The following is a 23096-nucleotide window of genomic DNA, read 5'->3' on the forward strand; positions in this document are numbered from 1 at the left end:
TTTTACCCACCTTTATTCATTTAAATGAGGCCGTGTTGCAGTTCTCTGTTCTGTGCCTAGATGAACAGCGGTGGTGTGCAAAAAAAAAGTCATAGAGGCCATAACTTGCTATACTTGGAAAATCCCTTTATCATTAGGAAAATATTTTATTATTAAAGCATATAATATTAGCAGTAATAAAATAATAAGTTAAAGGGGTTTTCCGGGTTCAGAGCTGAACCTGGATATATGTTGTTCTTTATTTGTAAAGTACATATTAGTGGAGCATAAGAGCACTTCCCTGCTCCCATGCCACCCCTTGTCATGTTGCATCGTGCAGAGCAAGGCACTGTTTGTTTTGTGCGGGTGACGTACCGGACTTCGCATCACTATGGTGAGCCGTGACTTACACCTAGCAGTGAGCCCAGTGATAAGGCCATTTTGGAGGAAGGTACTATGCACGGCAGCATAGTACCCGCCTCCAAAATAGCCCCCGGAAGCGTTAGAGACCACCCATCTGTGCTTGTGAAGTCACCAGGGTCACTGCTAGGTGGAAGTCTCGGGTTACCATAGGAAATGGTCATCTAATATGCAGTCTACAAATCATTTTTCTAGAATAGGTTTGCACATCCGTCAGCCAAAGCCATTCTGTGTGGCCTCCCATAGTGATGGTATGGCATCATTTTTAAATGACATTTTTGAGCCCATCAACCACTTTGTGGCTTTATTAGGATGGGTCTCTACACTAACACTTTACAGAACAGGAGTTAGCCTTCTTATATACTCACTATTTCAGTGCAGTCTCTAAGAAATTGATCTCTGAGATCTCGTCTATCGGAGGGGTACAGTATAGCTGTTACAAATAAAGTCTTAGTGTAGGGACCCATCTGAATGAGGTCGCCGTGACGTGGCAGATGGGCTCGCACAATTTGATCCAAATGTGTGCTAAGAACCTCACATTTACAAATAGTGACATATATTGATTTAGTTGAAGAATAATCCAGAAGTGTAATCTCACTTGACAGAATTGGGTATAGTTTCTGAATAGCTTCTCTAAAAAAAGTTCTGGGTGGTATGCTGGAACAGCCTGGTGGAGAGCTCTGCCGCAAATGTGAAACTAGCCTTATTGCAATTGTGTTGGTGGGGTGGATGCAGATATTGCCTCATAGCAGTTGTGGGGGTCCCAGTGGATGACCATAATTAATCCATAAAGTAAGTGATAATTGTTTCTATCTGGGATAACCTTTTAACAATGTCAAGCTCTTCACAGTTGGCACTATGATTCTATTGTTTGGGGCAATAGAAAGGGCACTCTGTCACAAAGTATCATCAAACAGTTTGTTTGCAGTGAGCCCAGCAGGAGCTGGAGCAGAGGAAGGGAGTGGTAGTGTTATGGACTACTGAAACAGTATGGATACTTGCTTTTTCTATATACACTTGCGTTACACTGCTCAGACATTGCTTAGTAGAAAAATCCTGCTTCTTGGATGTACCAGACGCACACAGCTTTTCCACTATCTTGAAGATGGGAGGGGGGAAGGAGCGCATTCCAAGGTTCTAGGTACAGTGAGGGGGTTGCGGAGCTGCTTTATGAAGCTGATATCTTAAGTCAGCCAGATGGAAAAGAAGTGTAAGATTAACCCATTAAAGGCTTGCTATTATTTCCCAGTAACCAATAAAAATGCACCACATTTAGTCACCTCCCACCGGGTAAGTATATTCTATATGAACACTCACAATAAACTAGAGATTTTGCTTTGACCCCAGCGTGTGTGTCTTTGCTTAATTTCTCTGTGCACGTAAAGACAATATCTGCTAATTTGGAGCAGTACATCAACCTACCTGCACCCCTGATGACCAAATGAGGAGGACCTCACTAACGGACATCGGGACTTCAGGCCCGTGATAAGAGGTAAGAAAACTGTCTTATCTTACCTCCATGTGTCCTTTGGTGTAGTCCATCCGTGCCTGTCTGAGGGAGGGGTGCCGTGTCAGCTTAGGGCATCCTCGAGGGCATGAAAGTAAGAACCCCATGTGTTTTAAAGTCTTGATGTACTGTGTTTAAAAACTGTGAAGACTCTGTTAACAAGTATCACTGACTGAGAGACAGAGAGTTCTCCTATTTGCCTGTATCAGACTAGATCACAGAAGGGGGGAGAGCGGTCCGCAGCAGCCCCAAAGTGTGCTTGTCTGGGACTCAAAGCATCATCAGGTCCAGTGATTACTCTATACAGAGGTCTCTAGACGGCTCCAGTAGGTGCGAGAGACGATGGGACATAACGCAAATGTCCCAAAGGGTTACTGCTCACCTGAGCAGTACGTGGCGGACAGGAGAGGAAAATGATTTGTGAAAAGTCTGAGCAAGCTAGAGAAAGGATATGGTATATGTAAAGGTGGTACTTTGTGTTGTACAACATGGTAAACTTTGCTTACAGAAAATAAAGGTAGATTAGAAGATGAGAAGTTAAAGGGGTATTCCCATCTAAGACAATGGGGGCATATCACTAGGACATGCCCCCATTGTCTGATAGGTGCGGGTTCCACCGCTGGGACCCGCACCTACACTCACCTAAAGAATTATTAGGAACACATGTTCTATTTCTCATTAATGCAATTATCTAGTCAACCAATCACATGGCAGTTGCTTCAATGCATTTAGGGGTGTGGTACTGGTCAAGACAATCTCCTGAACTCAAAACTGAATTTCAGAATGGGAAAGAAAGGTGATTTAAGCAATTTTGAGCGTGGCATGGTTGTTGGTGCCAGATGGGCCGGTCTGAGTATTTCACAATCTGCTCAGTTACTGGGATTTTCACGCACAACCATTTCTAGGGTTTACAAAGAATGGTGTGAAAAGGGAAAAACATCCAGTATGCGGCAGTCCTGTGGGCAAAAATGCCTTGTGGATGCTAGAGGTCAGAGGAGAATGGGCCGACTGATTCAAGCTGATAGAAGAGCAACGTTGACTGAAATAACTACTCGTTACAACCGAGGTATGCAGCAAAGCATTTGTGAAGCCACAACACGCACAACCTTGAGGGGGATGGGCTACAACAGCAGAGGACCCCACCGGGTACCACTCATCTCCACTACAAATAGGAAAAAGAGGCTACAATTTGCACGAGCTCACCAAAAATTGGACTGTTGAAGACTGAAAAAATGTTGCCTGGTCTGATGAGTCTCGATTTCTGTTGAGACATTCAAATGGTAGAGTCCGAATTTGGCGTAAACAGAATGAGAACATGTATCCATCATGCCTTGTTATCACTGTGCAGGCTGGTGGTGGTGGTGTAATGGTGTGGGGGATGTTTTCTGGGCACACTTTAGGCCCCTTAGTGCCAATTGGGCATCGTTTAAATGCCACGGGCTACCTAAGCATTGTTTCTGACCATGTCCATCCCTTCATGACCACCATGTACCCATCCTCTGATGGCTACTTCCAGCAGGATAATGCACCATGTCACAAAGCTCGAATCATTTCAAATTGGTTTCTTGAACATGACAATGAGTTCACTGTACTAAAATGGCCCCCACAGTCACCAGATCTCAACCCAATAGAGCATCTTTGGGATGTGGTGGAACGGGAGCTTCGTGCCCTGGATGTGCATCCCTCAAATCTCCATCAACTGCAAGATGCTATCCTATCAATATGGGCCAACATTTCTAAAGAATGCTATCAGCACCTTGTTGAATCAATGCCACGTAGAATTAAGGCAGTTCTGAAGGCAAAAGGGGGTCCAACACCGTATTAGTATGGTGTTCCTAATAATTCTTTAGGTGAGTGTATATCGAGAACGAAGCGGGGAGCACTGTGGCTGGAGGACCCCAGATTTCCCGGGGTCCGTCCACCACCAATTGCTAATCCCCGCCTCTCCCATAGAAGTGAATGGGAGCGGCCCCTTAGAAATCAATGGAGGGCGGCTGCGCATGCGCAGTGCGCTCTCCTTCACTTTCGGGGCTCCGTTCTCGATATAGGTGTGAGTCCCAGCGGTGGGACCTAAACATATAAGACAATGGGGGCATAGCCTAGCGATATGCCTCCATTGTCTGAGATGAGAAACTCCCTTTAATGGATACAGTCCGAATGTGGCTGGACTGAAGCAGGGAATTTGAACAGACGGGAGGAGAGCAAAATCTTGATGAAGCTAGTGGCAGATATTATTGTAAACCTGGTAATCTTGTTGGGCTAGGCCAGCCACCGCCCTATAATGGGGCTGAGAAGAAAGGAAGTGGGTAGGTTTGTAATGCACTGTATGTTGTCAGCAAAATTCCACCTCCTGAGAGACGTGTCTTGCCTGTGGTGCTCCATGCCCACATAGTCACACCCCTTTAAACCCCAAGCATGTCCTCCCAGCTACGGTGCCATCTTATTCCCAGCCGACGCCCACGGCTTGACCATTAATCTCCTTCAGCCCTGATCCTCCCGTCGCCCCTGTAGTCTCACAAGTGGCTTCGTTATATCCCATGATAAATCCAGATGGCATGTTTATGGCCCCTAGTAATCCACTCACTGCCTCAATCATGATAGAGGGACAGTTAGAAGCACCTGAACAAGAGAATCCAGACAGAGTTGTTGGTCCTGTAGTCTCAGACACAAAGACCCCTAAGCGACCACCCCTAATAGACTATAGTGGCTCCGGCACCCAACCCTTGAACCTGCCCAGACCAACTTTGCTCCAGGAACAGATTAATGAATTACAAAAGAATATGCAAGTTTTAGAAAAGGGCAATTTTGAAGTTGTTAAGGAAGCCCTAGCTCTTACCCGACCACAAGGACCTCCAAAATATGTGTCCTTTACCCCACAGCAGTTATTCACCATAGTGAACCTGCTGCCAGATCCTGAAACCCATCCCATGCCCTTTTTCAGGAAACTGTCACAGGTACATCAAACATATGGATGTACATGGTCAGACCTACAGAGTATTGTGGAAAACAAGACAGGGGAGTATTTTTCACTAATAATGGACCATATCCCCACCCTGACCTTCAACCCTCAAGGTGGCAGGGAAGGAACTCTCATTCCTTGTAGACACTGGTGCAGCCCGTAGTGTTTTATGTGAGACTGCCTTACCTCCTTCCTGGCTCACTTACATTCAATTACCCTGTTCTGGACTAGAAGGGGTCGTGCAGCATAACCCCGTTACCAAGCCACTCTCAGTCACTTCCCCTGGATTCTCCCGGACCAAAACCACAAAGCTCCACCTTCAAGCAGGATCATGTCGCAATTTGTTGTTAGCCAAACATGCCCCTTCAATCTGTTAGGCTCTGATTTTCTTCAGAAAATCCAAGCTAACATACAGTTCAGAGAGGATAGGACGGTCACCCTCGGTACAGCCCTATACTCGGAAGAAACTTGCCTCCTCATGGCATTAACAACTCTTCAGGTCTCTGATTCATATGAGCAAAGGGATTCACTGCAAAACATTTTGCACCTTATCCCCGATACCCTCTGGGCCAAAGGACCCAAGGATATCGGACGCCTCAATGTCCCACCAGTCACTGTGACCCTGAAGGACCCCAAGGTCCTGCCATACAAAGCGCAATATCCACTTTCTGTCTCACAACAGGATGCTATTACACTCCAAGTGCAGGCCCTCCTGCAGAATGGGGCAATCAAAATCACCACCTCTCCCTGTAACACGCCCCTTTACCCAGCTGGCTGTCGAGTCTCACAAGCCACATTGCAGCTGTGTCTCCCCAAAGTTGTCTTACTAGGTCATTGTATCTCTTAAGGTAGCAAGCACCTCACTGATGCCAGGAAAAAGGCCATCTCTGACATCCAACTCCCGAACACCCCTCATCCGCTGCAAACCTTTCTGGAACTCATCTCCTACTGCAGACCCTGGATCCCTGATGCTTCAGTCCTAATGCAGCCCCTATATGACTGTATTCCCTGCAATGCTACTGCTCCTTTCCAGATGACAATGGAGGCCGGAGAAGCCTTTCAGACATTAAAGGCCGCCATTGCATCTGCCCCTGCTCTTGGCATCCCCAACTACAACCTTCCTTTCAGACTGTATATCATGGAACGTCAGGGCCACGCAACTGGAGTCCTTACTCAAACTCATGGTGGTCGCAATAGACCCCATGGTTACTATTCTAAGCATCTTGACTCCGTAGCCAGAGCTGCCCCTTCCTGTGTCAGAGCCGTCCATGCTGCCAGCTCTCTTCTGGACATCACATCTGACGTTGTGCTTGGTCACCTCTCACAATTCTGGCTCTCCATGACATTTCTGCCATCCTCCAGCAGACTCAACCTAAACAACTCACTGCACAGCGCCACCTCCGGCTCTAGTGTAGTCTGCTCCTGCCAGATAATGTCACCATTCAGAGATGCCACATCTTTAACCCTGCTGCACTCCTTCCTCTTCCAAGGGGGGAGTATACTGGAGATTCTGAAGATTTTATTGAGCTACATGCTGAAGAGGATCTTCAGGAAGATGAACTATGGGCCTCAACCGACTCTCTTTACAAGGAACAAGATCATGATTGCATCACAATGATGGAAGCTGAAGTAGGGACACCACCATCAGTCCAAAACACTCCTCTGACAAACCCACATTGGACTCTCTTTGTGGACGGCTCAAGGTATGCCGATGACAAAGGGAAGTTCAATACAGGCAATATCTGCCAATATCTACACAGACTCTAGATATGCCTTTGGAGTGGTTCATGACTTTGGAAAGCCCGGGATTACATCATAGCCGCAGGAACCCAAATCAAGAATGCTTCAGCCGTAGCGGCTCTAATGGCAGCAGTATTCCTGCCCATCCAAGTGGCAGTGATCAAGGTAAAGGCCCATACTCGAGATGACACCTCTGAGGCCAGAGGAAACACCCTAGCTGACCAAGCAGCCAAGAAAGCAGCAGTGAAAGAGTCCAGTCAGACCAGATTATGGTAACACAGGAAGACCTGGAACAAAAAGAAGTCACATGGGACCTATTGAAACAAATGCAGAAACAGGCCACTCCCATGGAAAAGAAAACCTGGTTGAGTCAGCCCTCGAAGAAGAATCTGGACTCTGAACCCAAGGAAAGAGAGTGTGCCTACCCAGAGCCTTCTTTCCTTTAATAGCCTCAGCGGCCCATGGGCCCACCCATTAATCCAAAACCATCATGGAAGAACTAATTGACAAAATATGGGTGGCCCCTGGAATCACCCTGTTCTTGGTAAGAAATACCCAGTCTTGGCTCATTTGTGCCAAGTGCAACCCAGGCAGGACTGAACCCATGCCCACCAAGTGCCTTTCCAGAGCTCTGTACCCATTCCAAAGGATCCAACTTGACCACATCCAGATGCCAATGTGGCAAGGGTTTCAATATGTGCTAGTAGTGATAGACTTGTTCTCTGGGTGGCCAGAAGCCTACCCCGTCTGAAACTAGACAGCAACCACCACTGCTAAGAAACTAATGCTGGAAACTGTTTGTAGGTTCGGGGTACGTGAGGTCATTGAGAGTGATCAGGGCACAGCATTCACTGCTAGTCTAATTCAAGAGGTCTGGAAGATGGTAGGGTCACACCTAGCGTTTCACACCCCTTACCGACCCCATACGAGATCCTATTTGGGACAGGGCCAAGAATGGGACAGTATTTTCCACACCAGCTACAAATGCATTATGAATCTGTTGCAAAATATGTGATAGCATTGAGCAAACAATTTTCTAATATATATGCTAAGTTCTCTCTTCCATTCCAGATCCTGACTCCCTGTTATTGTCTCCAAGTACAAACCAAAGGCATGACATTTAGTCCACACATACACTCAGGTTGCAATGACTTGAAAACAGACAGCCATGTGCAGTGTATTAGTGTAGATGCCGTGAACGGAAAAGACCTACCCTATAACAACCGTACTGTACAGGATCTCCTGACAGGCATATTAGCCAACACCACCGAAGGTCAGTTAAAAGGATATGAGCTGGCAAAAGGAACAATTAGCCAAATTAATTACCCAATTATTCAATAGCACAGCAGTGGCAGTTTCAGAGGACATACAGTGGGGGAAATAATTATTTGACCCCTCACTGATTTTGTAAGTTTGTCCAATGACAAAGAAATGAAAAGTCTCAGAACAGTATCATTTCAATGGTAGGTTTATTGTAACAGTGGCAGATAGCACATCAAAAGGAAAATCGAAAAAATAACTTTAAATAAAAGATAGCAACTGATTTGCATTTCATTGAGTGAAATAAGTATTTGAACCCTCTAACAAAAAAAGACTTAATACTTGGTGGAAAAACCCTTGTTTGCAAGCACAGAGGTCAAACGTTTCTTGTAATTGATGACCAAGTTTGCGCACATTTTAGGAGGAATGTTGGTCCACTCCTCTTTGCAGATCATCTCTAAATCCCTAAGGTTTCGAGGCTGTCTCTGTGCAACTCTGAGCTTGAGCTCCCTCCATAGGTTTTCGATTGGATTAAGGTCCGGAGACTGACTAGGCCACTCCATGACCTTAATGTGCTTCTTCTTGAGCCACTCCTTTGTTGCCTTTGCTGTATGTTTTGGGTCATTGTCGTGCTGGAACACCCATCCACGACCCATTTTCAGTTTCCTGGCAGAGGGAAGGAGGTTGTCGCTCAGGATTTCACGATACATGGCTCCGTCCATTTTCCCGTTTATGCGAATAAGTTGTCCTGTGCCCTTAGCAGAAAAACACCCCCAAAGCAAAATGTTTCCACCCCCATGCTTGACGGTGGGGACGGTGTTTTGGGGGTCATAGGCAGCATTTTTCTTCCTCCAAACACAGCGAGTTGAGTTAATGCCAAAGAGCTCTATTTTGGTCTCATCAGACCACAGCACCTTCTCCCAGTCACTCTCTGAATCATTCAGGTGTTCATTGGCAAACTTCAGACGGGCCTGCACATGTGCCTTCCTGAGCAGGGGGACCTTGCGAGCCCTGCAGGATTTTAATCCATTGCGGTGTAATGTGTTTCCAATGGTTTTCTTGGTGACTGTGGTCCCTGCTAATTTGAGGTCATTAACTAACTCCTCCCGTGTAGTTCTAGGATGCTTTTTCACCTTTCTCAGAACCATTGACACCCCACGAGGTGAGATCTTGCGTGGAGCCCCAGAGCGAGGTCGATTGATGGTCATTTTGTGCTCCTTCCATTTTCGAACAATCGCACCAACAGTTGTCACCTTCTCTCCCAGCTTCTTGCTAATGGTTTTGTAGCCCATTCCAGCCTTGTGCAGGTCTACAATTTTGTCTCTGACATCCTTGGACAGCTCTTTGGTCTTTCCCATGTTGGAGAGTTTGGAGTCTGCTTGATTGATTGATTCTGTGGACAGGTGTCTTTTATACAGGTGACTAGTTAAGACAGGTGTCCTTAATGAGGGTGACTAATTGAGTAGAAGTGTCTAACCACTCTGTGGGAGCCAGAACTCTTAATGGTTGGTAGGGGTTCAAATACTTATTTCACTCAATGAAATGCAAATCAGTTGCTATCTTTTATTTAAAGTTTTTTTTTCGATTTTCCTTTTGATGTGCTATCTGCCACTGTTACAATAAACCTACCATTGAAATGATACTGTTCTGAGACTTTTCATTTCTTTGTCATTGGACAAACTTACAAAATCAGTGAGGGGTCAAATAATTATTTCCCCCACTGTATAATTAGTTTGTGGACACAAAGTGTACAAATGGTTATCCGAGAATGTCACAGGACTGTGCACCATTGCCAGGCTTACTCCTGCCACCTTTATAGTACCACACTCTAAAATTGATATAAATGCTATTCCTAAACACACCTTGTACTGTAGGGCCAAAGATAACACACCCAGACCAAACAGCAAGCCACATGTTGTAGAAATGAGCATTCCCAATAAAGTTCTCAGTACCCTTTTCATAAATCCCATGATAGTGCAGATGTGGGATCATTTGGTGGTAGCAACTGATTATCTAGACGATCAAATATGGGAAGTGATGGGACTTATGAATACCTCGAACATCGTGCAGAACCAGTTGATCATTGTCACGAACCAACACACATTAGTTCTAGACTATGTTACAGCTAAAGATGGAGGTATGTGCCAGGTTGTGGGACCCACTTGCTGCCATTACATAGACCCACAGGGTAATTTGAAAGTTAAGGTGGGTCTAGAGAAAATGGCGGATCTAAGGGATAAATGGCTGAACGCACATAAAGCTGATAAAAATACATGGTGGTCTAATACCTTCTCCTTCCTTAACCCCGCCAACTGGTTTAAAGGTATTGGGGGTTGGCTCATGGGAATTGTCCAAGGAATATTGCAGGTAGCCCTAATACTATTGGTGATATACAGTCAGGTCCATAAATATTGGGACATCGACACAATTGTAACATTTTTGGCTCTATACACCACCACAATGGATTTGAAATGAAACGAACAAGATGTGCTTTAACTGCAGACTGTCAGCTTTAATTTGAGGGTATTTACATACAAATCAGGTGAACAGTGTAGGGATTAAAACAGTTAGCATATGTGCCTCCCACTTGTTAAGGAACCAAAAGTAATGGGACAATTGGCTTCTCACCTGTTCCATGGCCAGGTGTGTGTTATTCCCTCATTATCCCAATTACAATGAGCAGAGTTCATTTCAAGTGTGCTATTTGCATTTGAAATCTGTTGCTGTCAACTCTCAAGATGAGATCCAAAGAGCTGTCACTATCAGTGAAGCAAGCTATCATTAGGCTGAAAAAAAAAAAAAAAACCATCAGAGAGATAGCAAAAACATTAGGCGTGGCCAAAACAAATGTTTGGAACATTCTTAAAAAGAAAGAATGCACCAGTCAGCTCAGCAACACCAAAAGACCCGGAAGACCACGGAAAACAACTGTGGTGGATGACCGAAGAATTCTTTCCCTGGTGAAGAAAACACCCTTCACAACAGTTGGCCAGATCAAGAACACTCTCCAGGAGGTAGGTGTATGTGTGTCAAAGTCAACAATCAAGAGAAGACTTCACCAGAGTGAATACAGAGGGTTCACCACAAGATGTAAACCATTGGTGAGCCTCAAAAACATGAAGGCCAGATTAGAGTTTGCCAAACAATCTAAAAAAGCTTTCACAGTTCTGGAACAACATCCTATGGACAGATGAAACCAAGATCAACTTGTACCAGAGTGATGGGAAGAGAAGAGTATGGAGAAGGAAAGGAACTGCTCATGATCCTAAGCATACCACCTCGGCAGTGAAGCATGGTGGTGGTAGTGTCATGGAGTGGGCATATATGGCTGCCAATGGAACTGGTTCTCTTGTATTTATTGATGATGTGACTGCTGACAAAAGCAGCAGGATGAATTCTGAAGTGTTTCGGGCAATATTATCTGCTCATATTCAGCCAAATGCTTCAGAACTCATTGGACGGCGCTTCACAGTGCAGTAGGACAATGACCCAAAGCATACTGCAAAAGCAACCAAAGAGTTTTTTAAGGGAAAAAAGTGGAATGTTATGCAATGGCCAAGTCAATCACCTGACCTGAATCCGATTGAGCATGCATTTCACTTGCTGAAGACAAAACTGAAGGGAAAATGCCCCAAGAACAAGCAGGAACTGAAGACAGTTGCAGTAGAGGCCTGGCAGAGCATCACCAGGGATGAAACCTAGCGTCTGGTGATGTCTATGCGTTCCAGACTTCAGGCTGTAATTGACTGCAAAGGATTTGCAACCAAGTATTAAAAAGTGAAAGTTTGATTTATGATTATTATTCTGTCCCATTACTTTTGGTTCCTTAACAAGTGGGAGACACATATGCAAACTGTTGGAATTCCTACAACGTTCACCTGATTTGGATGTAAATACCATCAAATTAAAGCTGACAGTCTGTTAAAGCACATCTTGTTTGTTTCATTTCAAATCCATTGTGGTGGAGTATAGAGCAAAAAATGTTCGAATTGTGTCAATGTCCCAATATTTATGGACTTGACTTGTATATATATATAGTAATTAAGCTTGTTCTTACTTGTGTGACCCTTTAAAAAAGAATGAAGAAAACTGATGAGCAACTTATCATGTTTCTCTACGACGAGGAAGAACAAAAGGAAATGCCATTCAACACGGTTCCCCCTCCCAGCTATGATGCCGTGCATGGATATGGTAAGATGAATCCCGGGGTACGATCATAAGCCCTGAAACCGCGAGCTTAGCTATTAGAGGTAAGTTGTCGCCACTGCAGGTGAAGAGTATACGAAGGGCATGCCCAGTGGATTCATTAGGTAGGGATAGCCTACAATCAGGTTTCCAAGGGGGGACTGTTATGGACTACTGAAACAGTATGGATACTTGCTGTTTCTATATACACTTGTGTTACACTGCTCAGACACCGCTTAGTAGAAAAATCCTGCTTCTTGGATGACGGAAAAGAAGTGTAAGATTAACCCATTAAATGCTTGCTATTATTTCCCAATAACCAATAAAAATTAACCACATTAAGTCACCTCCCACCGGGGGGGGTATATTCTGTGGGAACACTCCGTGCATGTAAAGACAATATCTGCTAATTTGGAGCAGTACATCAACCTATCTGGTATCTTGACCAGATTCAAAACAGTAGTGGCTCTGGCTCTCAGTCAATCACTGTAGCTTTCCGTACACTTTTGCTCTCTAGGGCCACACAGTGAAAGGAGAGCACACCCTTTCATCCCTGGGGGCACACCCTAGTCTTGGGGCTCCTGCCTGATAGTAGTCAGGGTGTTAATGATGTGTGTTTCTATGGGCGTAAGACAGGGCATGTAGAGCGCAATGGCTGGCGTATGGTGAAGGAGTCAGTAACCAGGCCAGATGTAGCAGAATAAACGTCTTTCTTTATTGCAATACAAAATAGGAGTTGTATTACATAAAAACAATGGCAGTGCACAATATACAGTGCAATTCTTTGGGTTTGTATGAATTTGAGCAAGGATGGAAATTATCGTACTCTTTCTAATCTTTCTCTAGTCTCCAAGTGTGAAGGATGTCTTAATAGTATTCCCCTCACTGCAGTAAGGTCTAAATAGCTTAGGTAGCAGGATACCTTACTGACTCCAGTGCTCAGCTATGCATATTTATGAATCTTCTTATCCATTTTTCTCTTTTTTCCTTTCTGTAGATCATCCAAAGATCAGTGAGTCTCCGTAGCTTTGGTCCAGTTTTATGAAAAATGGAATTTATGTAGTTGATTCCTCACTCTTCCTCTCCTAGCTAACTCCAGGCTAGAGCTCTCTAGACTCAGCAGAAGCGGATACAGGATCCACACCCAAGCTTTCTGTATTGGGCTGTGCCAGAGCTGATTAACTCTGTTACTTCCATCCATAACCATACCAGGTATACATAATGACATTAAATAACATGACAAGCAATAACAACACTGCCCTGGGGTTCTGCACATTGTGTTCCTTGCATTTGAGTTTTACATCATGGGTCAGGTTGGTAGATTACTCTGAGGGGTGGGTGAGGACCCAGAGGTCATGGGGCACATTGTTACCCATGAAAACGTTAGAAGTAGGTAGAAGTTTCTTAAAAATGTATTCATGGAGTTAGGCTGTAAGCTCAGGGCGTCAAATGTAGTATTTTCCGAAATATTACCTTACCTGTAACCATGTGCCACACCAGGGAGGAAGCGGTAGATTAGGGTGGTAAACAAGTGCCTCAAAACTGGTTAAGGTAGTAGGGGTTTGGGTTCCTGGATAACTGGGCCGACTTCTATATTTGGTACAGGCTCTACAATAAGGATGAGATGTATTTGAATGGGCAAGGTGCAACTATGCTTGAAGAGAGGATGTGTAGAAGGTTAGAGGAGAGTGTAGGGACTACGAGTAGTGCAATTACATTATAGGAGAGGAAAAGAATAAACTGGAACTTACTGTATTAATGGAACTGAATGTGCAATTCAAAGAAGGGTGAGAAGTCTGTGTTCAAATCACATTTCTGTCCGATGTTTGACCTATATTTTGGAAAGAAGGATGCAAAAGTGTAGTATACTATACTTTTCCATTCTGGAGAGTCCAGCAAAAAAAAAAAAAAGTGTATGTTTATCGAATACCTTTTTCACAATGGCATCCTATGGAGAGGGTATCCATCAGAGGTATCTGTTTAACATATACATTATGTGCATATGTTGCGGACAAAAACCTGATATGAACCCAGCCTTAAAAAATAACCATAAACCTCTAAACTGAATGTCTAAAGCCCAAACTCTAGGAAGATATAAGTGAGGGAAATGAACATGTGGGTACACATGTATGGAGGGAAAAATAATGATAAATACTAATAGCGGTTTGTTATAAGCCACCTAATATTACACAAAGCAGGTAAACATTTGAGGCGGCAAAGGACAATGAGGTCATTATTATGGGGGACTTAATCCAGCGTGTGCACAGTGAAGCGAGGTACACTGGCTTTTTCTTCATCTGTGCACTGTGCACATGTCACTGGGGAGGGGGGCTTATGACGTATTTGGACTGTGGAACGTCAGTCAGGGCAGTTGGGGGACAGATCAGCGTGACACTTCCAAGGGGAAGCTTCTCCTCCATAACTATTGACATGGATGTGAATACAGCTATCACGTTTGAACTGCCAGGCCCTGTCAATCACAGTACATAGGGCCAAACAATTAGAGAGAGGGCAGAGCTTCTAGATGTAACGGCAACGCCCCCGTTGCTCCGAGAGGCTCAGTTGCATATATTAAAACATCATTTTTCTCAGCAATGTGGGCATATATGAACATGGGACCAACACAGATGCCTTCAGCTGCCAAGTTGATGTCCTCTAAAGTATCAAATTTAACAGAAACATACCTTACAGTGTAAACGGTATATACTGTATATATATATATATATATATATATATATATATATATAGGAGTATTGGAAAAAGCAGCTCTCCCCTGTTTCTTGCTATGCAGAGGACGGACAACAGCCCCTGGGTTTGGCTGTTCGAACAATGGTCCAGAAACACACTTGGAAGTCCAGCTCTAATCAAAAGCAGAAGAACTTTATTTCAGCAGTTTAAAAACTTTCTATTACAGGAAATGTAGTATTGTTACGCGTTTCAGACCACCTCTATTCTGGGTCCTTCATCATGACATACTAAACATTCAATGAATGCACTATATATGCTCACCCACCACCTGGTCCCGCAATCAACAGGTCACATGGTTGGAGCAAAATGAGCAATAAAAAACACACACATGTGCACACATATAAAATAATAATTTTGGAAAATAAAATCACATTATAGCTTCAAAAGGAAAAATGTCAAGAATTTCAAAAAAGAAAAATATAAAAAATTTAACTCCACTAATATTGCAGTATTAGATCATGTCTCTTAGTCCAGACGTATTCCCACCATGCACAACCGCAAAGTGCAGGCTAACCGCAGACACGTTGCGGTTCTCATGGTGGGAAACATCTGAAATGTGTTTGCGGATTCTAGTTTTAATCTGATTAGAAGTGCACCCAACATATTGTAGTTGACACATCTCAAATGTATATTTAGTATTACAATTCATGTATGCTTTTATTGCAAATTCCTTGGCATTTACTGTTGATTTAAAGGAGCTACCCACTTTAAAGTGATGACAGCAGATGCATCTGCTGTGACCACATTTGTAACTTCGCTTGCTTGCTAGCCAAGTTGGCTGGGATACTTTTTTCTCTTGAAATAAACTAGGGCTCACCATATTTCCCACATCTAATACCTCCCATAACCACATTAGACCACTGTTTATCATAGCTTAACAGGTAAGTGCTTTCTAACAATTTTGCATATCTTACCGTACTCTTCACTATATTGTGTGACAAATGTAGTGGCCTGCATATTGGAGTGACTAGGTTCATGAGGGGTTTCGGAAAGCCTCTTCATTGGAAAGATCAACTCTTTCCTATTCATATCAGACACACATTGTCTCTGATTTAACGTGAGTATGATCTGTTAGAGAGCCTATCGATTATTTTATCAGACTCAAAAATAAAAGTATCCTCATCTGAACAATTGCGTCTCGCACAAATTAATTCACCTTTTGGAATGTTATGTACAACATGAGGTGGGTGATACGAGGAAGCATGTAGAATCGTGTTACCTGACAATTATTTCCTATAAGTGGAAGTGCAGATTGTTGATGTGACCGCATTCCCCCTCAGACACAAATCCAGAAAATTAACACTGACCGAATCATGATGGACAGTGAAAGAAATAGAGTCCAAACATGAATTAAGGTAATCCACAAACAGTGGTATGGCCGCCACATCACCAGACCAAATAAACAGCAGGTCAGCGATGTAGCGACCATACCACTGGACCTGCTCAATATATATATATACATACATACATACAGTGGATATAAAAAGTCTACACACCCCTGTTAAAATGTCAGGTTTCTGTGATGTAAAAAAATGATACAAAGATAAATTATTTCAGAACTTTTTCCACCTTTAATGTGACCTATAAACTGTACCACTCAATTGAAAAACAAACTGACATCTTTTAGGTAGAGGGAAGAAAAAGTATAAAAATAAAATAATATGGTTGCATAAGTGTGCACACCTTTAAACTAATACTTTGTTGAAGCACCTTTTGATTTTATTACAGCACTCAGTCTTTTTGGGTATGAGTCTATCAGCATGGCACATTTTGACTTGGCAAGATTTGCCCACTCTTTGCAAAAACACTCCAAATCTGTTAGATTGCTAGGACATCTCCTGTGCACAACCCTCTTCAGATCACCCCACAGATTTTCAATCGGATTCAAGTTTGGGCTCTGGCTGGGCCATTCCAAAACTTTAATCTTCTTCTGGTGAAGCCATTCCTTTGTTGATTTGGATGTATGCTTTGGGTCGATTGTCATGCTGAAAGATGAAGTTCCTCTTCATGTTCAGCTTTCTAGCAGAAGCCTGAAGGTTTTGTGCCAATATTGACTGGCATTTGGAACTGTTCATAATTCCCTCTAGCTTAACTAAAGCCCCAGTTCCAGCTGAAGAAAAACAGCCCCAAAGCATGATGCTGCCACCACCATGCTTCACTGTGGGTATGGTGTTCTTTTGGTGATGTGCAGTGTTGTTTTTTGGCCAAACATATCTTTTGGAAATATGGCCAAAAAAATTCAACCTTGGTTTCATCAGACCATAACACCTTTTCCCACATGCTTTTGGGAGACTTCAGATGTGTTTTTGCAAAATGTAGCCTGGCTTGGATGTTTTTCTTTGTAAGAAAAGGCTTTCATCTTGCCACTCTACCCCATAGCCCAGACATATGAAGAATACTGGAGATTGTTGTCACATGTACCACATAGCCAGTACTGGTCAGATATTCCTGCAGCTCCTTTAATGTTGCTGTAGGCCTCTTGGTAGCCTCCCAGACCAGTTTTCTTCTCGTCTTTTCATCAATTTTGGAGGGACGTCCAGTTATTGGTAATGTCACTATTGTGCCATATTTTCTCCACTTGATGATGACTGTCTTCACTGTGTTCCATGGTATATCTAATGCCTTGGAAATTCTTTTGTACCCTTCTCCTGACTGATACCTTTTAACAATGAGATCCCTCTGATGCTTTGGAAGCTCTCTGTGGACCATGGCTTTTGCTGTGGGATACGGCTAAGAAAATTTCAGGAAAGACCAACTAGAGCAGCTGAACTTTATATGGGGTTAATCAGAGGCACTTTAAATGATGGCAGGTGTATGCTGAATCCTATTTAACATGATTCTGAACACAGCTACATCCCCAGTTATAAGAGGGTGTGCACACTTATGCAACCACATTATTTTAGTATTTTTTGTTTTCTTTCCTCCACCAAAAAGATTTCGATTTGTTTTTTAATTGAGTGGTACACTTTATAGGTCACATTAACGGTGGAAAAAGTTGTCAAATGATTTATCTTTGTCTCATTTGTTTACATCACAGAAACCTGACATTTTAACAGGGTGTGTAGACTATTTATATCCACTGTATATATATCTACAGTGGATACATTCAGCCAATATATATATGCAACGTGCCGGTCCACAGGGGAGAACACGTGAGGTTCACGGTGGGCCGAAGGGTACAATAGTTCATCGGGTACTCATGGTTAGCAGATGCCTCCCTGGGCCAACAGTGCAGTGAAGGAGAGAACAGCACTAGATTCTCCGGGGCACACTCTATTACAGGGGACACCAGCCAGGTGGTGATCGAGGTGCCCTTGATGGTGATTGGGTTTCTGAGTGCTTGTGCGGCTGGACCCCTGAATTAAGTAATGTCGTGACGCCAGAACCTTGGTGGTGCAAAATGTTCAGAGTGGTAGCAGTATGTATGGATCCCGAAATTATATAGAGAGATCCGCATGGGATTATAATCATCCCATTAGCTTGTACTTAGTTTGTGGCGGGAAAATTTCCCGCCTAAAAGTGTGTTTAGGTGAGCTAAGTATAGTTGGTGGCTGGGGGGTTTGGGGCAGAGGTAAATCATTGGGTCATTAGGTGACCTATGGGGTAGTGTTGCTGGGCAGGGTAGCCTGGGATGCACAGCAACAGTTAGTTCATTGGTGGGACAGTTTCAGGGCCCCCCTTGGTTAGGGCTATATAGTAGCGGTAGCGGGCAGTGTTAGGCTGTCATCTCATCAGCGTCTGGAGGAGGTGCTGCCTGTCTGCGTACCTGATGGAGGATTTCGTTGCTGAGCTGCGGAGGCATGCGGGAGATGGAGAGACGGCGTCCTGGCTGGAATCCTGCTTAGCTGACTGGTCTTCATCTGTGGCTGTTCCGGCAGTGGTGTGCGATCCTGGCGATGTCCCGGCGGTGTCTGCGGCTGACTTATCTGAAAGTCTCCCTATGGTGCCTGCGCTGCGCTCTTCAAGAAGAGAGAAGAGGCAGCGCACCCGTTTCTCTCCTTCACCCTGTAGGTCTGTTCCGGAGAGGAGAAAATCAGAGAGGAGAAGTGCTGCTGCGGAAGAAACCAGAAGTGGCCGCTTGGGGATGACATCACAGGCTGAGGTCCGTCCTGAATCTGAGTCCCCAGGAAACTTTTTGGTTCCGCTTCTGCCCTGCAGCATTTTGGTTCCCAGGAAGGTCCTGCTGTGAGAAGAGCATCGCTTGAGCCCCCTGTACATCCTTCGCGGCAGCATGGACGTAGATGACGCAGAATTGAGCCACAGCCTGTGCAGCACCAGTCTCTGCCGCTCCGCTCCGGCGTTGAGCAGCGGGACGGTGTGTGCTTGCAAAGCGTGATGCAGCAGAGACAAGAGGCATCCGCATCTTCTTCTGGTGTCCGGAGTGCTGCTCCAGCGGGTGGTGAGTTCCCCAGGGAACTGGGCACCGTTATTGCGTCCTTGTCTTCTGTACTTTCTTCTTTACAGAGTTTTGCTCCTCTTCCCCCCCCTGCTCCTGAACCGGCTGGTACGGCAGGCGATTTTTCTGATGCTTGGCGTTTTAGCGGTCGGGGGACGGGAGGGGATTATGATAGTGATGACTCTCTCCCTCTTCCAGCGGTGGCTAAACGTGGAGGAGTGTCAAAGTCATGTTATAAAGAAATGTTGCCATGTGATATTTCGCCTTTGGGCTTTCATCTCTCCATGTCGGTTAAAGAAAAGATATGGAGAAATGAATTTGTGGACAAATTGTCGTTGTTACCTGCTTCAAAAGATTTTGTCGCTAAATTAGATAGAAGGGAGGATAAGTCTGAAGAAGATAGGAGGCGCCCGATCCCTTGTACTTTTAATAATTGGTTGCAGGCATACTGTATCTTTTGCAGCGTGATGGGTGAGAAATTTCCTGCAAAATGTTCAGGCCTTTTTCAACATTTAGATAATGTTTTAGAGGCGTATAAGAATTTTGGAGGGATAGGTTGGTTTGTGTATGACGAAAATTTCAGACAGAGGCTGTCCGTATATCCTAGCATGCGGTGGGGCACAAAGGATGTTGGGCTGTGGCTTAATTTATTGTTGCCACAGCGTTCATCTTATTCTGCCCCAAAACAGCAGTCAGCCTCTGCAGTACCGCAGTCTTAATTGTTAAAAAAGGGCACCTGCTTTGCGTTTAATGAAGCACAGTGTAGGTGGCCGGCGTCATGTAAATGGGAGCAGTCACCCGATGGTTCGCTGTTATAAAAGAGCTAACATGCCTACCATGCCATCCACAAAAGAGTTTATTGCAAAAAGCATGGACGCCAGTAAATCTGGTGACCATGCGTCCCTGGTTAGAACGTTACCCAAATTGCAAGATGGCGGAGCTGCTACTTGACGGTTTTGCTTTGGGTTTTCAGTTGCCATCGTTTTCTGGCTTTGGTTGTGAATGGGTGAATAATTTGTCTTCAGTTGATCAATTTCCTGTGGTTGTGAGGGATAAATTGGCAAAGGAACTGGAGTTAGGCAGGATCGCTGGTCCTTTTTCCTCTCCGCCTTTTGCCAATTTTCGTCTTTCTCCATTGGGAGTTGTTCCAAAGAAAGAACCCAATGCTTTTTGTTTGATTCATCATTTATCATTTCCTTATGGTGCATCCTTAAATGATGAGATTGATAAAGCATTGTGTTCGGTCAAGTATGCCACATTTGATTCAGCAATAGACCTGATATGTAGTTTTGGTAAAGGTGCTTTGATGGGAAAGGCGGACGTTCAGTCCCCCTTTCGCCTGTTACCTGTACATCCTTCTTGTTTTAACTCACTTGGTTTTCATTTTCAGGGTTTATTTTATTTTGATAAATATATTCCAATGGGTTGTTCTTTGTCTTGTTTCTATTTTGAAGTTTTTTCCTCGTTTATTGAATGGGTAGTAGCAGTCAGGTGTATGCGGGGTGCAGTGACGCACTATTTGGACGATTTCCTGTTCATTGGTCCAGCGGAGTCTTCAGCATGCTTAGAAAGTTTGGAATCCTTTTTTGCAGTTTGGTGTTCCGTTAGCTGAGGAGAAGACGGTGTACCCTACTAATTGTTTGGAATATTTGGGGATTGTCATAGATTCTGTGAAAGGCAAATTTTGTCTTCCGTCACAAAAAGTGTCAAAAATCTGTATGGCATTATCTTCATTGCTAAGTAAGCGTACAGCTAAGGTGAAAGAGATTCAGTCGGTTTTGGGTATGTTAGCTTTTGCCAGTAGGATTATGCCGATGGGCCAGGTGTTTTGTCGGCAATTGTCTGCAAAGATTTCTGGTGTGAGGAACCCGGGTTTTCATGTTAGTTTATCTAGGGAGGTTAAGGAAGATTTTATGATTTGGTTGGAATTCTTTCAGCTATATAATAGCAGGTCGTATTGGCAGGAAGATTTTGTTTTAGCTTCTGCTATGGATTTGCTTACGGATGCTGCTGGTTCTTGCGGTTTTGGTGCATATTGGAAAGGACATTGGTGTGCATCAGAATGGCATCCTGCTTGGATTTTGAATGGGGTGACTAAGAATATTGTTTTGTTAGAGCTGTTTCCTGTTGTGGTTTCGCTAGTTTTATGGGGGAGTTGTTTTTCCAATAAGAGAAATATTTTGCATACTGACAATAAGGGTGTTTTATTTGCAGTTAATTGTTTATCATCAAAATGTCCGTTAGTAGTTAAATTGTTACGTCATCTGGTGCTTCTCTGTTTAAGATTAAATATTTGGTTGAAAGCTAGCCATATCCCTGGGATAGATAATTCAATTGCTGATTCGCTTTCCCGTTTTCAGTTTCAGACATTCCGACAGTTGGCGGAAGGGGCCGATCTGAAAGGGGAATCGTGCCCTGCGTACCTGTGGAATCTGATTTGGTCCTAGGTATGTCTTACTTACAGTCTTCTGTGGCTCCGGCAACATGGTCGGATTATAGCCGTTCGTGGCTTAGGTGGTGCAGTTTTACAGCTGATAGAGGTTGGTCTTCTCATGGTAGTGGCGAGGTTGCTGCTTTAGCATTTTGTGTGGCATTGTTTAGGAAGGGTCTGGCTTACTCTACTGTTTTAAGGGTTTTGTCAGGTGTTTCCTTTTTTCTTCGGGTTTTAGGCTCTCCTTCTTTGTTAGATTATTTCTTGATTAAGCAGATGTTAAAAGGTTACAAACGTGGTAATTGTTCTCCTGACAATAGATGTCCTATTTCTCCCACGCTGTTATTATCATTATGTCATGCTACTTCTTTAGTTTGTTTTTATAGTTTTGAAGAGTTGCTATTTTCCACCGCGTTTTGTTGTATGTCTTTTGGTGCTTTTAGAATTAGTGAGTTGTTTCCAAGAAATAGTGAGGCAGGTTTGGGTTTGGCCTTGAAGCATGTCCATGTTCATGTTAATTATGTGATGTTCTTTCTTCCGACGTCAAAGATGGATCAGTCAGGTAAGGGTACCTGGATCCGTGTGAACAGAGTTGGGTCGGGTGGTATTTGTCCGGTGAGTATGATTTCTCAGTATTGGCTTCGCAGACCAAGGGGTGGTAATGCTTTCTTTGTGTATGCAAATGCTTCTCCTTTTACGCAATATCAATTTAGGTCCGTGCTAAAAAAATGTTTAAAGGAATTGGGTTTAGATGGTGTCCGGATTACGTCGCATTCTTTCCGGATTGGAGCCGCCACTGCGGCGGCTCGGTCCGGTTTGAGTGCGTCGGTGATTAAACAGATTGGAAGATGGTCGTCTAATTATTTTAAAATGTATGTTCGTCCTGATGTTTCTGTGATCTGATGTTTCTTTATATTATAGTTTTCACAGGTCTCACCGTATGGATTATCGGCCATTCTTTCGTATATTGGGCCCATCGCAGAGCTGTAAAAAGATCGTACGGTGATAACCTCTCTTGGTCCACAGATACGGTTCGAATATACTGGAATGGAGTCAGGGGTCTTCGTTGGGAAGGTTTGATGGATGTACTGTTGGAAATGTGTGATTTATACCCTGATCCTGATATAATCATTTTTCATGCGGGGGCCAATGATGTGGGCAAATTTGGTACCATTGAGTTGGCCTTTTGTATGAAACGCACTATGGTAAGGGCTAGGCGATTGTTCCCTGATGCCCGTTTAGTTTTTTCTGAGATGATTCCACGTTTACTTTGGTTATCCTGTTCTAAATTTAAATATTTGGATAAGATTAGGATACGTTTGAATAGAATTATGGCTCGTTTTATGCCATTAATCTGGGGGTTTTCTTTTCGACACGTGGACCTTGAAGGTGGTTTGCCCGGCCATTATTTTTCGGACAAGATTAATTTGTCAGAGATCGGTTTGGAAATTTTCAATTTGGACATGCAAGC

The 23096-nt window shown here is 43.8% G+C and overlaps 1 long non-coding RNA gene across 1 annotated transcript; it reads left to right on the forward strand.

Annotated features, from left to right (window-relative positions):
* The first annotated feature begins 19093 nt into the window (after nt 1-19093).
* LOC120991687 lies at nt 19094-22742 on the forward strand. The gene is made up of 4 exons (XR_005776762.1): nt 19094-19197; nt 21555-21641; nt 22175-22240; nt 22547-22742. It is a non-coding gene; the product is annotated as an uncharacterized LOC120991687 (long non-coding RNA).
* Nucleotides 22743-23096: the final 354 nt, after the last annotated feature.

The sequence above is a fragment of the Bufo bufo genome, chromosome 2 (genome assembly GCF_905171765.1).
Source record: "Bufo bufo chromosome 2, aBufBuf1.1, whole genome shotgun sequence".
NCBI classification, from domain to species: domain Eukaryota; kingdom Metazoa; phylum Chordata; class Amphibia; order Anura; family Bufonidae; genus Bufo; species Bufo bufo.